Raw genomic sequence first — 12,151 nt, forward strand, 5'->3', positions numbered from 1 at the left:
AAGACAAGAACTGGGTTACTTCATTTTTGTAGGCTCTTTAAAGATAAGATTAGGCAAAATCTAATTTTTGACAAAAGTTTCACGCATTTGTTTTGCAGTTTCTGGTTAAAAATAGAAAATCCTGCATTTCCTTACTGTAAAACTAACAATAAAGACAATCAGTGGATTGTTTCATGTGCTTTTTAATTAGGCAAAGTCCTCAGCTTAATAGGAAAATTTGATAACTGCATTGCATTTCTTCGTAATGAAATTGTAAATAAGTAATAACCGAGTTTGCGTTTCTTAACAATAGCCTTCAAGGTAGACATTGTTTTCATTTTGTACACAAGAGCACTAGAGCTCTAAGAAGTTGAGCAAAGTTAATCTAAGATTATGAGTTAGTAAAACTACTTTGTCTGCTTTTTAGGCTCCCATGTTGCTTTTGTGTGGTTCAATTTTTAAAAATACTATTGGATTCATGTATTTTATGAATCTCTGAGTCTCATAGGGAGTAGCGATAAGGTGAGACCCTAGTTATTCATCTACAAATCGACAAGTATATGTTTAGTACCCAGTATTTTGGAGAATGTGAGGGAAATAGAAGACATGGTTATTTTCACTTAGGTATCTTAAGAAGGTCAGTTTTATTAAAATAAGCATGTTTTATAACACATTGTGGCCTTTGGTATTAATCTGTTCATGTTCCCAGGAGATTCTTTTTAGGGCCACACCCATGGCATATAGAAGTTCCCAGGCTAGGGGTCAAATCAGAGTTGCAGCTGCCGGCTTGCACCGCCCGCAGGCAATGCCAGATCCAAGCTGTGTCTGTGACCTACACCACAGCTCATGGCAACTCCCTGAGCGGGGCCAGGGATTGAACCCACATTCACATGGATCCTAATTGGGTTCGTTACTGGTGAGTTGCAATGGGAACTCCTACCAGAGATTCTTGACTAATGCTATGTAAAAATTTTATAAGTAATGCTGAAATGGGAATAGTAAGTTATTTCCACTTTTTCAAGTTGACATTATTCTGCTTAATATTGAAATAATGTTAAAGTACAAATAATTAGTTGTTTCAGGGATGTTAAATGAATTACATCTATCTCAAGTCTTTTTAAGACATAAATGTGTCTTTCTGTGATTTCAAATGTCTTTGAGTTGAATTTACTAATATTACTGGAGATTTCTTCAGGCCAATGTTTGTGGTAGCTTATAAACCCTTTTCTCTGTATCCTGCAATTCACAAACTTCCTTTGAAATTTGGCAGTCTCTTAAAAAGTTAAACACATTTACTTTATAATCCAGTGGTTCTACTTCTACGCACATACCAAAGAGAAATGAAAACCTGTGTCCACAAAAACTTACACACAGATGTTTATAGCAACATTATTCCCTATAGCCAAACAGTGGAAACAGCCCAAATGTCTGTCAACTAATGATGCCTAAAGAAAAGGTGATAAAGCCATACAGCAGAATATTACATAGCCATAGAAAGGGAAGTCTTGATACAGCTGCAATATGGATGAACTTTGAAAACGTGCTGAGTGAAGAAGCCAGTCACAGAATCCACATACCGTATGATTCCAAATACGTGAGATGTCCAGGATAGGCAAATACATTGAGACAGAAAGTAAATGAGTGGTTGCTAGGGCTAGTAATAGTTGGAAATAAGAGGAGTAACTGCATATAGGTACAACGCTTCTGTAAGGGTGATGAAAATGTTCTGGGATTAGATAGTGATGATGAATATAGTAAAAAAAAACTGGAAAGTTCTTTTTTTTTTTTTTTTTGTCTTTTTGCCTTTTCTAGGGCCGCTCCCACGGCATATGGAGGTTCCCAGGCTAGGGGTCGAATCGGAGCTGTAGCTGCTCTGGCCTACGCCAGAGCCACAGCAACGCAGGAACCAAGCCGCATCTGCAACCTACACCACAGATCACGGCAACACTGGATCGTTAACCCACTGAGCAAGGGCAGGGATCGAACACCCAACCTTATGGTTCCTAGTCGTTAACCACTGCACCACGATGGGAACTCCAATTCTCTTCTTTCTTAAAAGAATTTTTAGCGCCAACAAAGAACTCCCATTTACAAAAGGCCTTCATTTTGTAGTACTTCTCGCACAGACCACATCTATATCTGATTTTCTCCACTATATTAACAAAGTCTAGTTTGTGTTACCTTTTTTACAAACCAAAAATAAAGCAGTTATTTGAATAATTTACTAACCAGGGTTAAATATATACCCACCCCACCTCTGGCATATGCAATGGTAAATTCAAACAATACAGGAGGCATACAGTGAAAGCATGTCCCCCTCTCCCTCTTACCCCATTCTCCTAGATTCTGTGTCCCTAGAAATTCCTTCTATCTCATTCCAGAAGTATTTCATATTTGAGTGTGTTTTTAAACTTAACGGAGTGTATTCATCATTTTAGATTTGAAAGTTGGAAAATACATTCCAGAAATCCATGATAGGCAAGGTCTATAGGCCCCTTAGAGAGGATCTGATAAAGTAGTTACCATTTTCAACTGATCTGTGATTTCTCTAGCTTCAGTCTGAAGAGTAGCTGGGAAGGCTGTACATGTTTGGGATGTGCATTTAGATATGCAGTTGGCATGCAATTAAGCTAAATTTTGTGATAATTTATGTCTAAGCAAAAATAACAGTTTGGGTTTGTTGATGCCTGAAGTCTGTCTTACCGCTTATTAAATTAGACCTTGAGCTTTCTCAGGTTGAATCTTACTGATAGAGTCTGAAGTGACCTGGTCTTTTTGGTGTTATAGAGAGGGCTAGATCCCAGGGACTTAATTTTTTCTTCTAATGTAGCTTTCTGACTGTTCAGTAAATACATGGGTTCTTTTGTTCACATATCCAACACCTCTAATCCCTAACTGAATTTTTTGGTTTTTGATTAACATTGTTTAACATGCCAGGAGTTCTCGTCGTGGCACAGTGGTTAAAGAATCCGACTAGGAACCATGAGGTTGTGGGTTCGATCCCTGCCCTTGCTCAGTGGGTTAACGATCCAGCATTGCCGTGAGCTGTGGTGTAGGTTGCAGACACGGCTCGGATCCCGTGTGGCTGTGGCTCTGGTGTAGGCCGGTGGCTACAGCTCCGATTCGACCCCTAGCCCGTGAACTCCATGTGCCACGGGAGCAGCCCTAGAAAAGGCAAAAAGACAAAAAACAAAACAAAACAAACAAACAAACAAACAAAAAAACCATGCCAAAATGTCCTTATTTGTATACTGGAAGTGCAAAGAAGAAATGATTTGGGTTGAGAGTAGATGGGGAAAGCTTTCTAAATGAAGTGATTTTTGTTTGTCCTGCAAAGGAAGGCCAGAGGGTAAGGAAACATATTTCAGAACTACTTATTTTCTTATCTGTAAATGGGAGTAATAAATAGCACTCGCCTTTTATTTAGAGCATTAAATGTATAGGCGTGCTTAGTTTTGACACATACTAAGTGCTCAGAAAATTTAGTAAGATGCAGTTACTTAGTTACGTAGTACGTGATTAACAAATAACAGATTTACAATTAACAGGAATAAAAGCCTATTTGAATCTACAAATTTAAAAAACCCCTATTTTTTGAGATATGGGGAAGGCTATAGGCATTTTCAGTAAGAATATGTTGTATTAATGAATACAACTTTGGTTTGGTTAGGAATTTGGGAAATCTGAAGAGGGAAGTGGGAAAATTAGTTTCATCAGAATTGGGGTTAGGCTGGGGTCTGGCACTTTGACTCTTAATTTAACTCATTTGAAATTAATGTGTGGCAAGAAGAGTTCAAGCTTGTTTTTAATTTTTTTAGCCTCCTTTTCCCATTTTTCTTAAGTTTTTTGTTCTTCCAGTGTTTTGTTCTTCCCTATGATTGTATACTCTGCATCTTCTCTCAAGAATAATGTAATCTGGAAGTGAGGGGGCACTTGGAACAGACAGTAGAACCAAAAGCATCCTCCTCTCCTAAGCTGTTTCTGTGATGATCTGAACCTTTTACTAAACCCTGAGGAGGCTGACAGGTATATGTAGAGCTTATTTAAAAAATTCTGCAGGAGTCTGAAGAGAAAGCAAATTTGATTGTACAGGTGGGCACCCTTAGTTCTCTTTTCCATTCTTTATTCAGTAGTGTGCTGTTTTATTGTCATGGGATAGTATTCGCTCAATACAAGTAATTCTCAAGCTTTATGTGCTTATGAATTTCCTGGCAATCTTGTTAAAATGCAGATTATGATTCTGCATGAAGGTATTGGGTGGAGCCTTTGGTTTTGCATTTCTAACCAAGGATGTTGCTGCTACTGCTGCTCTGGTGGTCTGCAGTTTGCACTTTGAGCATCAAGACACCTTACAGCTTTTTTTAGGGGAGGGGAAACAGGTAGGGTAGCATCTTAATCCTTTTACTCAGCATTTCTGACAGACTGAATAGATTCATTGTGCTGTTCTCACATCGCTTAACATTTGTTCAATAAATGAATAAACACCTCCTGGGGAGCTTTGTACTAGATGTTAAAAGAACAGCTTGCATCATAGTACTACACTTTAGCCATCCCTAATTGTTAAATTCGTGTTTGTATTTCAGTTTGGCTCAGGCTAAGATCTTACTATACTTAACAGGTTTGCTTTTGCTAATAATTTGCTTTTATAAGGTGATTGTCTCCCGGTGCTGTGAAAAGGATGAGTTTAAGAAGTGAAACTTAACTCCTGGAGTTCTCACTGCGTGGCAACGGGATTGATAGCCTCTTGGGAGCACTGAGAGAGGCAGGCTCAATCCCCTGGCCCAGCACAGTGGGTTAAGGATCCTGTGTTGCTCCATCTGTGACTTAGGTCTCAACAGTGGTTTGGATCTGATCCCTGGCCCAGGAACTCCGTATGCTGAGGAGCAGCCAAAAATGGAAAAACAAACAAACCAAAAAAACTTAACTCCTTAATTCGTCGTTTCATAATCTCTAGCACAGGTTTTTAATAAGTATAAGTCAGTGACTTTAATATTTATGTTTGTGATTCTTCTGTTTGCTTCATTGGCCTTGAGGTCTTTTCCGTCTCCAAATATCTCAACCTCCTCAGCCACCTAATTTGTTTTATTTTGGGTTGATTTTTGTTTTATCCATATAGCTCATGTACATAATTTAAGTCAGTAGTTTCAAAATGCTTTTGAGGAACATGAACAGTTTTCTGTTCCTTCTCCTATCCTTATCATGATTCCCTTTCCTCAAACTTTTAGTGGTTTCTTCTGCTGTTTATTTTTCTGTTTCTAAACAGTATTGTCATACAGCTGTTTATCAATTTTAGACATCCTCAGATGTAAATGGTAGCTAAGAATTGAATTCCTCTCATCCCCTCTTACTGCCCCTTGCCTGTTTCTTCAGGATTATTTTACCATTGTTATTGTTTAAGCCAGTTTTCAGAGTTGTAGCAGGCTGAATAATGCCCTTCTTCCACCCCCCCCCCCACACTTCCCCCCAAAGGTACCCACTTTTGAGTCCCAGGAATGAGTGAATGTTATATGGCAAGGGGATTTGAGATGTGATTAAATTAAGGATTTTGAGATAGGAAGGTTATTTTGGCTTATCCCTCTAGGCCCTAAATATAATCACAAAGGTGCTTCTCAGGAAGAGGAGATAAGAAGATCTAAGGCGGAAGTAGCAGATGTGACCCCAGAAGGAGGTTAGGTGATGCAAGGAAAGAGTTGCAAGCCAAGGAATGCAGGGGACCTCCAGGAGCTTAAAAAAGGCAAGGAACCATATTATTTTTTAGAGCCTCTGGAAGAAACTAGCCTAGCCAGTACCCTTAGTCCATTGAAACTGATGTTAGACTTCTGGGTCCCAAAATTGTAAGAAAAAAATTTGTGTGGTATCAGGCCACAAATTTATGGTAATTTGTTACAGTAGTCATAGGAAACTAATACAAGAGTGGATGGACATTATTATGTCTATATACTGCTGCCCAGTAATGAATTATGACAATATCCTTTGTGCTATAACATTGTTTTCTCTAGAGTTAATAGTACTGTGTTTTTCCATTTGTTTTTGTTTTTGTTTTAATTTACCATCACTGTTGTGTTCCTCTACCTTTCAGTCTTTTAGTATAATTTTCTACATGGTCAAAAGAATCAGATAATACATCATTTTATCTCACTCTCCTGGAGTGCTCCATCATGTGGTGTCAGTCTGGAGTTATTTGCTTCATTTTCTGTGAATCTGTTGCTAAACCACTCTCAGATCTTCTGATGGGAGACTAGATCTCCTGACAGTGTTTGGAACAAGTCTATCAGATGTTGTGCCAGTTTCACTGCTGTCTTGACCTCTATCCCGCTGATACTCCCAGGTATTTTCTAAGTTTATTGCATAGCCTTGGGATTTTCCTTTGTTCTTATCATTTTCACATCACCATCATGGGAATGCTCACTATCTGAGAGCCAGCAAGGAAGATCAGCTCATTGTTTAGTATGCATCCTTTTACTTGATCTTGTTTTGAATTTGGTACTTTGTCTTCAGCCTCGGTTCCAACTAATACCTTCTCTGGCCCACTTCCTTCAGAACTTCATACTAAAGTACTTCTCTCCTTTAGAGTGGGGCTTCCCTTCATCTTATGTAGTTGTTTCAACCATTAGCCCTGTTTTGAGCCTCTTATTTCACTGTTGTCCTTTCCCGACCCCTTGCAAGATTTGCAAGTTGAATCTGCCTGCCTCTCTTTGGCAACCCCTCCGTATGCTCTTAGGTTTCAATTCCTTTATTTTGCTAAGATACCTGCTTTCCATTTTCCAGCACATTTATTGTTGTCTTCTGTTGTTTCCCTGCATGTAGTTTTGTTCTTACTGTCTTAAACTGATTTTTATTCATTTATTGTCATTTTAGTGGGATCTAAAGGGGAGAAATAAATGAAGTGTTTTGAATCTCTGTATTTAACAAGATCAGTAAACACAGTTCTCTTTCCTTCATGTGCCAGGAGCCTTGGTAATCACTTTCTCTACCATTGAACAGGAGAATTCACAGAATTCATATTTCTAATTTTTTTTATTGTAAGGGTAGATTTAATTGTTTTCTAATGTGTACTGTTGTTCGCAATATACTAATAAGCCTTGGAAAATTGTGAAATTCTTTCCCTTGGTTACAACAGAAAATGAGAGAAATTATTATTTTTAAACTTTGAAATGTATTCTGGTAACATTAAACTCTACAAGGACTGGGTCTTTATTTGCTGCTATACCTTCAGTACCTGCAGCAGTGTCTGGCATACGTAGTACGAGCTCATGAAATATTTGTTACTGAATGCATATGTGAAATTTGTTCACATATTTAAAATGTCAGAGGAGTTCTCTTGTGGCACAGGGCTTTAAATATCCAGTGTTGTCACTGTAGTGGCCCAAGTTGCTGTGGCCTGGGTTTGGTCCCTGGCCCAGGAATTTCTGCATACTGTGGGTAAGGCAAGTAAATAAATAAAATGTCAGAGAAAGCTTTAGTTTTCTTAGATATGAATGACTTTTAAGTTTTTTTCCTACTCCTAAAATCGCTTTTAATTAATTGAAATGTTTGTCCCAAAGTAAATAGAATCAGATTAAATAAAATAAGATAACTGCTTGCAGGGTAGCCAAGTTCATAATTTTCTGCTGGGAACATCACTTGTTCCTGAAATCAAGAAATGGAATTAAGGGAGTAATAGTTTTTTTAAATCAGGAGCTCTCATCCCCTGACATGAGCACCATAGCATTTATATGTTATATAAATGTACCAAGATGCTTCTGCTTAACCTCTGAGATGTTTTCTGTCATCTTCCCTTTTTCCACGAGTAGCTCCAGCCAGAAGAAGGCTCCAGGGGCTTTCTTGGTGGTCCATGAACATATGTGGTCATGTTCTTGCTCAAGACTTTGAACTTGCTCTTTTTAACCTGAAATGTACCTTACCCAACTTTTTGCATGGTCTTATTACTACCTTTATAAATTAACTGATTCCCCTTGCAACCCCACAGTATACTCTGTGCTCTGTGTCCTCTTTTTCATCCAAATTATTATTTGAAATAATCTCTCTTTTTTTTTTTTTTTTTTTTGCTTTTTAGGGCCAAACCCGTGGCATATGGAAGTTCCCAGGCTAAGGGTCTAATTGGAGCTGCACCTCCTGGCCTACACCACAGCCACAGCAACTCCAGATCCGAGCTGCATCTGCAGCCTACACCATACGTCACAGCAGTGCCGGTTTTTTAACCCACTGAGCCAGGCCAGGGATTGAACCTGCATCCTCATGGATCCTAGTCGGGTTCGAGCCACGATGGGAATTCCTATTTGAAATCATTTATTGTTTGCTTACTTATTGTAGACTTCCTCTCAAGTTTAAAGTTTTCATGCATGAGGAAATGAACTCAGTTTCTTTAGTTCTGCCACTTTTATTTTTAGCATCTTGAATAGTTTTAGACATTTAATAGTATCTGACACTTAGTGACATTCTGTAATTAATTTGTTGAATGTGTAGATAAAATTTTGTAGGGTGTTTCACATGTCCTCCCATTTAAAAATGTTTAAAACTTTGGTTTTTTTATTTTAATAAATGTATATACTTGGGTCTTTCAATTTATTAATTTATTTTGGCTGCACCTGTGGCATGTAGAAGTTCCTGGGCCAGGGCTTGAGAACCCATGCTGCAGTGGCGAACTGAGCCACAGCGGTGACAACCCTGGATCCTTAACCCACTGAACCTCCAGGGAACTCCTATGCTTGTTTTTTAAAACAAAAGAAAATAAAGTAAGCTAAAGAAGTTAATAGCATTCATATCATTCTTTTCAGTTTTGTGAACCAGTAAAATTAGGCCCAGAAAAGTACTCTGAGTCACACAAGCTATTATAGACCAAGTTGCTGTAAAAGACCCAAATTCACAGTGGTTCCCAAAATTGGAAGCTTATTTCTCTTATGTATTCCACCAGTGGTAGAGAGGATACGGAAATGGCTGAGCTGCTTTGGCCAGATTATCCAGCACCCCAGCTTTTTTTCTGTCTTTGTCTTTACCCTTCTGTACTGTATTGCTCTTATCTGCATGGCCAGATCTGGCTCACATCTGTGTTCAGCCCTTGGGATGGAGACAAAGAAAGGAGGACAAGGAGCTTCTTTTTAAGGAAGTGACGTGGAAATTTTACACTCATATCCCATTGTTCAGAACTTGGTCACATGGCCTTAGGAGAGCCAGAAACATGCAACCTCTACTTTCCTGTTAGAACTGTGTGTGTGTGTGTGTGTGTGTGTGTGTGTGTGTGTGTGTGTGTGTGTGTGTGTGTGTGTGTGTGTGTGTGTTGTTAGAGGTGCTGTCGGGAGCAGTGGGGAGTTACCAGGGTGTTCCATTCCTAAAAGGAGAAAGGGGGTTGGCCACTTTCAGGGACAGTGAATCTCTGCCATAGCTAGTAATTCTTAGAACTTTTGCTCAGGCCTGTTGACTCAGTTCAGTGTTTTCCTTCCTACCTCATTTACACGTAATAACCATTAGCTATTTTCTTCAAGATAAAAATATTACTGTAGCTTTCATTGTCAGATGAAATGTTAGTTAATGCAGAATGAAATAGGTTTCAGAGTAGTAATGGAGTTGTATCAATGGGTATATTTAATTTTGGTTATATCTTGTTTGAAGGGGTGTGGAATAGGTCTGCATCACCTTTTTAAGATGAATCCCCCACCCCCAGTTGTGAGTGCCCTATATAGACCCGTTAGAATGTCAGGGGATTATCTGGCTTAGTGATGGTTTGGGAGAAACATGCCAGCTTTGATCTTGCTTTTCATACTGGCTTGGTAGGAAAAGGCCAGTCTGGCTTTTTTTTTTTTTTTTTTTCATTATAGGTGGCTTCATAGTTTTAGAACTAAGCTAAATGTGAAATGAGGTCAGAGAGATAATATTAGATCTATACAATGAAATATGAAGAGTTAACCTTTTGGGGGCAGGAATCAGAGAGGTGGTTCTGTGAAAGGCTTGGCATCCCCTTAAAAAGAAACCCAGAGAGGGAGTTCCCGTCATGGCGCAGTGGTTAACGAATCCGACTAGGAACCATGAGGTTGCGGGTTCGGTCCCTGGCCTTGCTCAGTGGGTTAAGGATCCAGTGTTGCCGTGAGCTGTGGTGTAGGTTGCAGATGCGGCTCGGATCCTGCGTTGCTGTGGCTCTGGCGTAGGCAACAGCTCCGATTCGACCCCTAGCCTGGGAACCTCCATATGCCTCGGGAGCGGCCCAAAGAAATAGCAAAAAGACCAAAAAAAAAAGAAAGAAAGAAAGAAACCCAAAGAAAAGAGCTTCCCCCTTTTTGCAACAGTGTATGAGAATCTATTTGGAGCTGCTATATTCCCTTCCTCTTTCCCTTTCTTCTTCAACTTTTTATTTTGAAAATTTTTAAGCCTGCCAAGAAGTTGAAAAAATACAGTGATAACTATTGTTTGTTTTACATATATTCACCAGTTGTAAACATTTTGCCACATTTGCTTTATCTACATCTGCACTCTGGCCCCTAAATTTTTTGAAAGTAAGTTGAAAACAGCATGATGTTTTACCCATAAATAAACCAGCATTTATTCTCTTAAGAACATTCTCTTATACAACCAGAATACCATTATGATTCCCAAGAAATTTAGCATCAATTAACAAATGTTCTCTGTTACACATTCTTTTTTTAAAATCCAAAATATGTTTATTGGGATGATTTCCTTTTCATCTTGATTTGGGGTGCTTTTTTAGTGCTGCTTTTGTCTGAAGGAGCATCCTTCTGTAAGCCTTGCTTTTCCTCCTGTAGACTGGCAGAAAGTATTGTTTGTGCATGGCTAAAGACAGTGATGATTTTATAGCATTCTGGGCATTTCACATCCATGAAGTGGGAATTGGGGCTCTGTAACAGGCGCTGATGTTTGTGGAGAGTGGTGAAGGAGATCCTTTTTGAGAGGCATATTCTTCTGGGGAGATTGTCACCACTGAAGGACCACAGCCCATTTTTGTCTTTTTTGTTTTTTTTTAAGGGCTGCACCTGAGGCATATGGAGGTTCCCAGGCTAGGGGTCGAATTGGAGCTAAAGCTGCTAGTCTACTCTGCAGCCACAGCCATGCTGGATCTGAGCTGTGTCCGCAACCTACATCACAGTTCACCACAATGCCAGATCCTTAAACCACTGAGCAAGGCAAGGGATGGAACCCGCATCCTCATGGATATTATTCCGGGTCATTAACCACTGAGCCATGATGGGAACTCCAACCACAGCCCATTTTTAAACTTCCCCAACTAACTCAAAAACTATCCTTGGAGTTCCTGTACAGCTCAGTGCAAGCAAATCTGACTATCATCCATGAGAATGCAGGTTCAGTCCCTGTCCTCGATCAGTGGGTTAAGGATCTGGTGTTGCCATGAGCTGTGGTTGTAGGTTGCAGATGTGGCTCAGATCCCGCATTGCTGTGACTGTTATGTAGGCCAGTGGCTGCAGCTCTGATTCAACCCCTAGCCTGGGAACCTCCATATACTGTGGGTGTGGCCCTAAAAAAAAAGGCTTTTTTTTTTTTCAATCTAGGATCTAGTCAAAACATTCTGTTAATTTTGGAGAGTCAAGACTTGTTAATATATCTCACTCTCTGGATTTTACCAATTGTTTCCTCATAATTGAAATCTAGCTACATTTTTGGCAAGACATATTACATGTAAGTGTACCTAAAGTGTAATTCCTGGTGCATCAAATCATAAATTTGCCCCATTATTGATGGTTCTTAGTTTGAACACTTGCTCATGTAGTCTGCCAAATCTCTTCAGAAAAGAACCCCTCCCCCTTGTGATTCATAAGTGGATCATTGGTGGTTGCCTGAGGCAGTTACTACATTGGTGGATGCAAAGTGGTGATTTTCCTATTTCCCCAACCTTTCCTCTCTTTTTAGTGTCAATGTGGACTCCTACGTTCTTTTTTCTTCTGTGTATTAATAATAGTCATTACTATACCCAATCTGTTAGTGCCACAAATGTTAATCCTGTTTCTTTGGATGTGATGTCCTAAGTTTGGCCAATGAGAGACCCATCAAGTCTCTTCCTTTTTACATGTCCCAGTCAGACTTTGAATATTCCCTTTTTTTTGATGCAAGATGTTTTTCAATTTTACTTCTCTCTCCCAAACTAGAATTATTTTTCTGAGGACCTTTGTGTTCTTTTAGTAGGGAATGATATTTAGAAACCATCATA

The 12,151-nt window shown here is 39.3% G+C and overlaps 1 protein-coding gene and 1 pseudogene across 6 annotated transcripts in view; one reads left to right on the forward strand and one right to left on the reverse strand.

Annotated features, from left to right (window-relative positions):
• Positions 1-12,151, forward strand: part of PPP2R2A (protein phosphatase 2 regulatory subunit Balpha) — an 88,354-nt gene that overhangs the window by 13,566 nt on the left and 62,637 nt on the right.
• On the reverse strand, positions 10,675-10,998 carry LOC110256764 (annotated as a pseudogene).

The sequence above is a fragment of the Sus scrofa genome, chromosome 14, assembly GCF_000003025.6.
Source record: "Sus scrofa isolate TJ Tabasco breed Duroc chromosome 14, Sscrofa11.1, whole genome shotgun sequence".
Classification (NCBI taxonomy): domain Eukaryota; kingdom Metazoa; phylum Chordata; class Mammalia; order Artiodactyla; family Suidae; genus Sus; species Sus scrofa.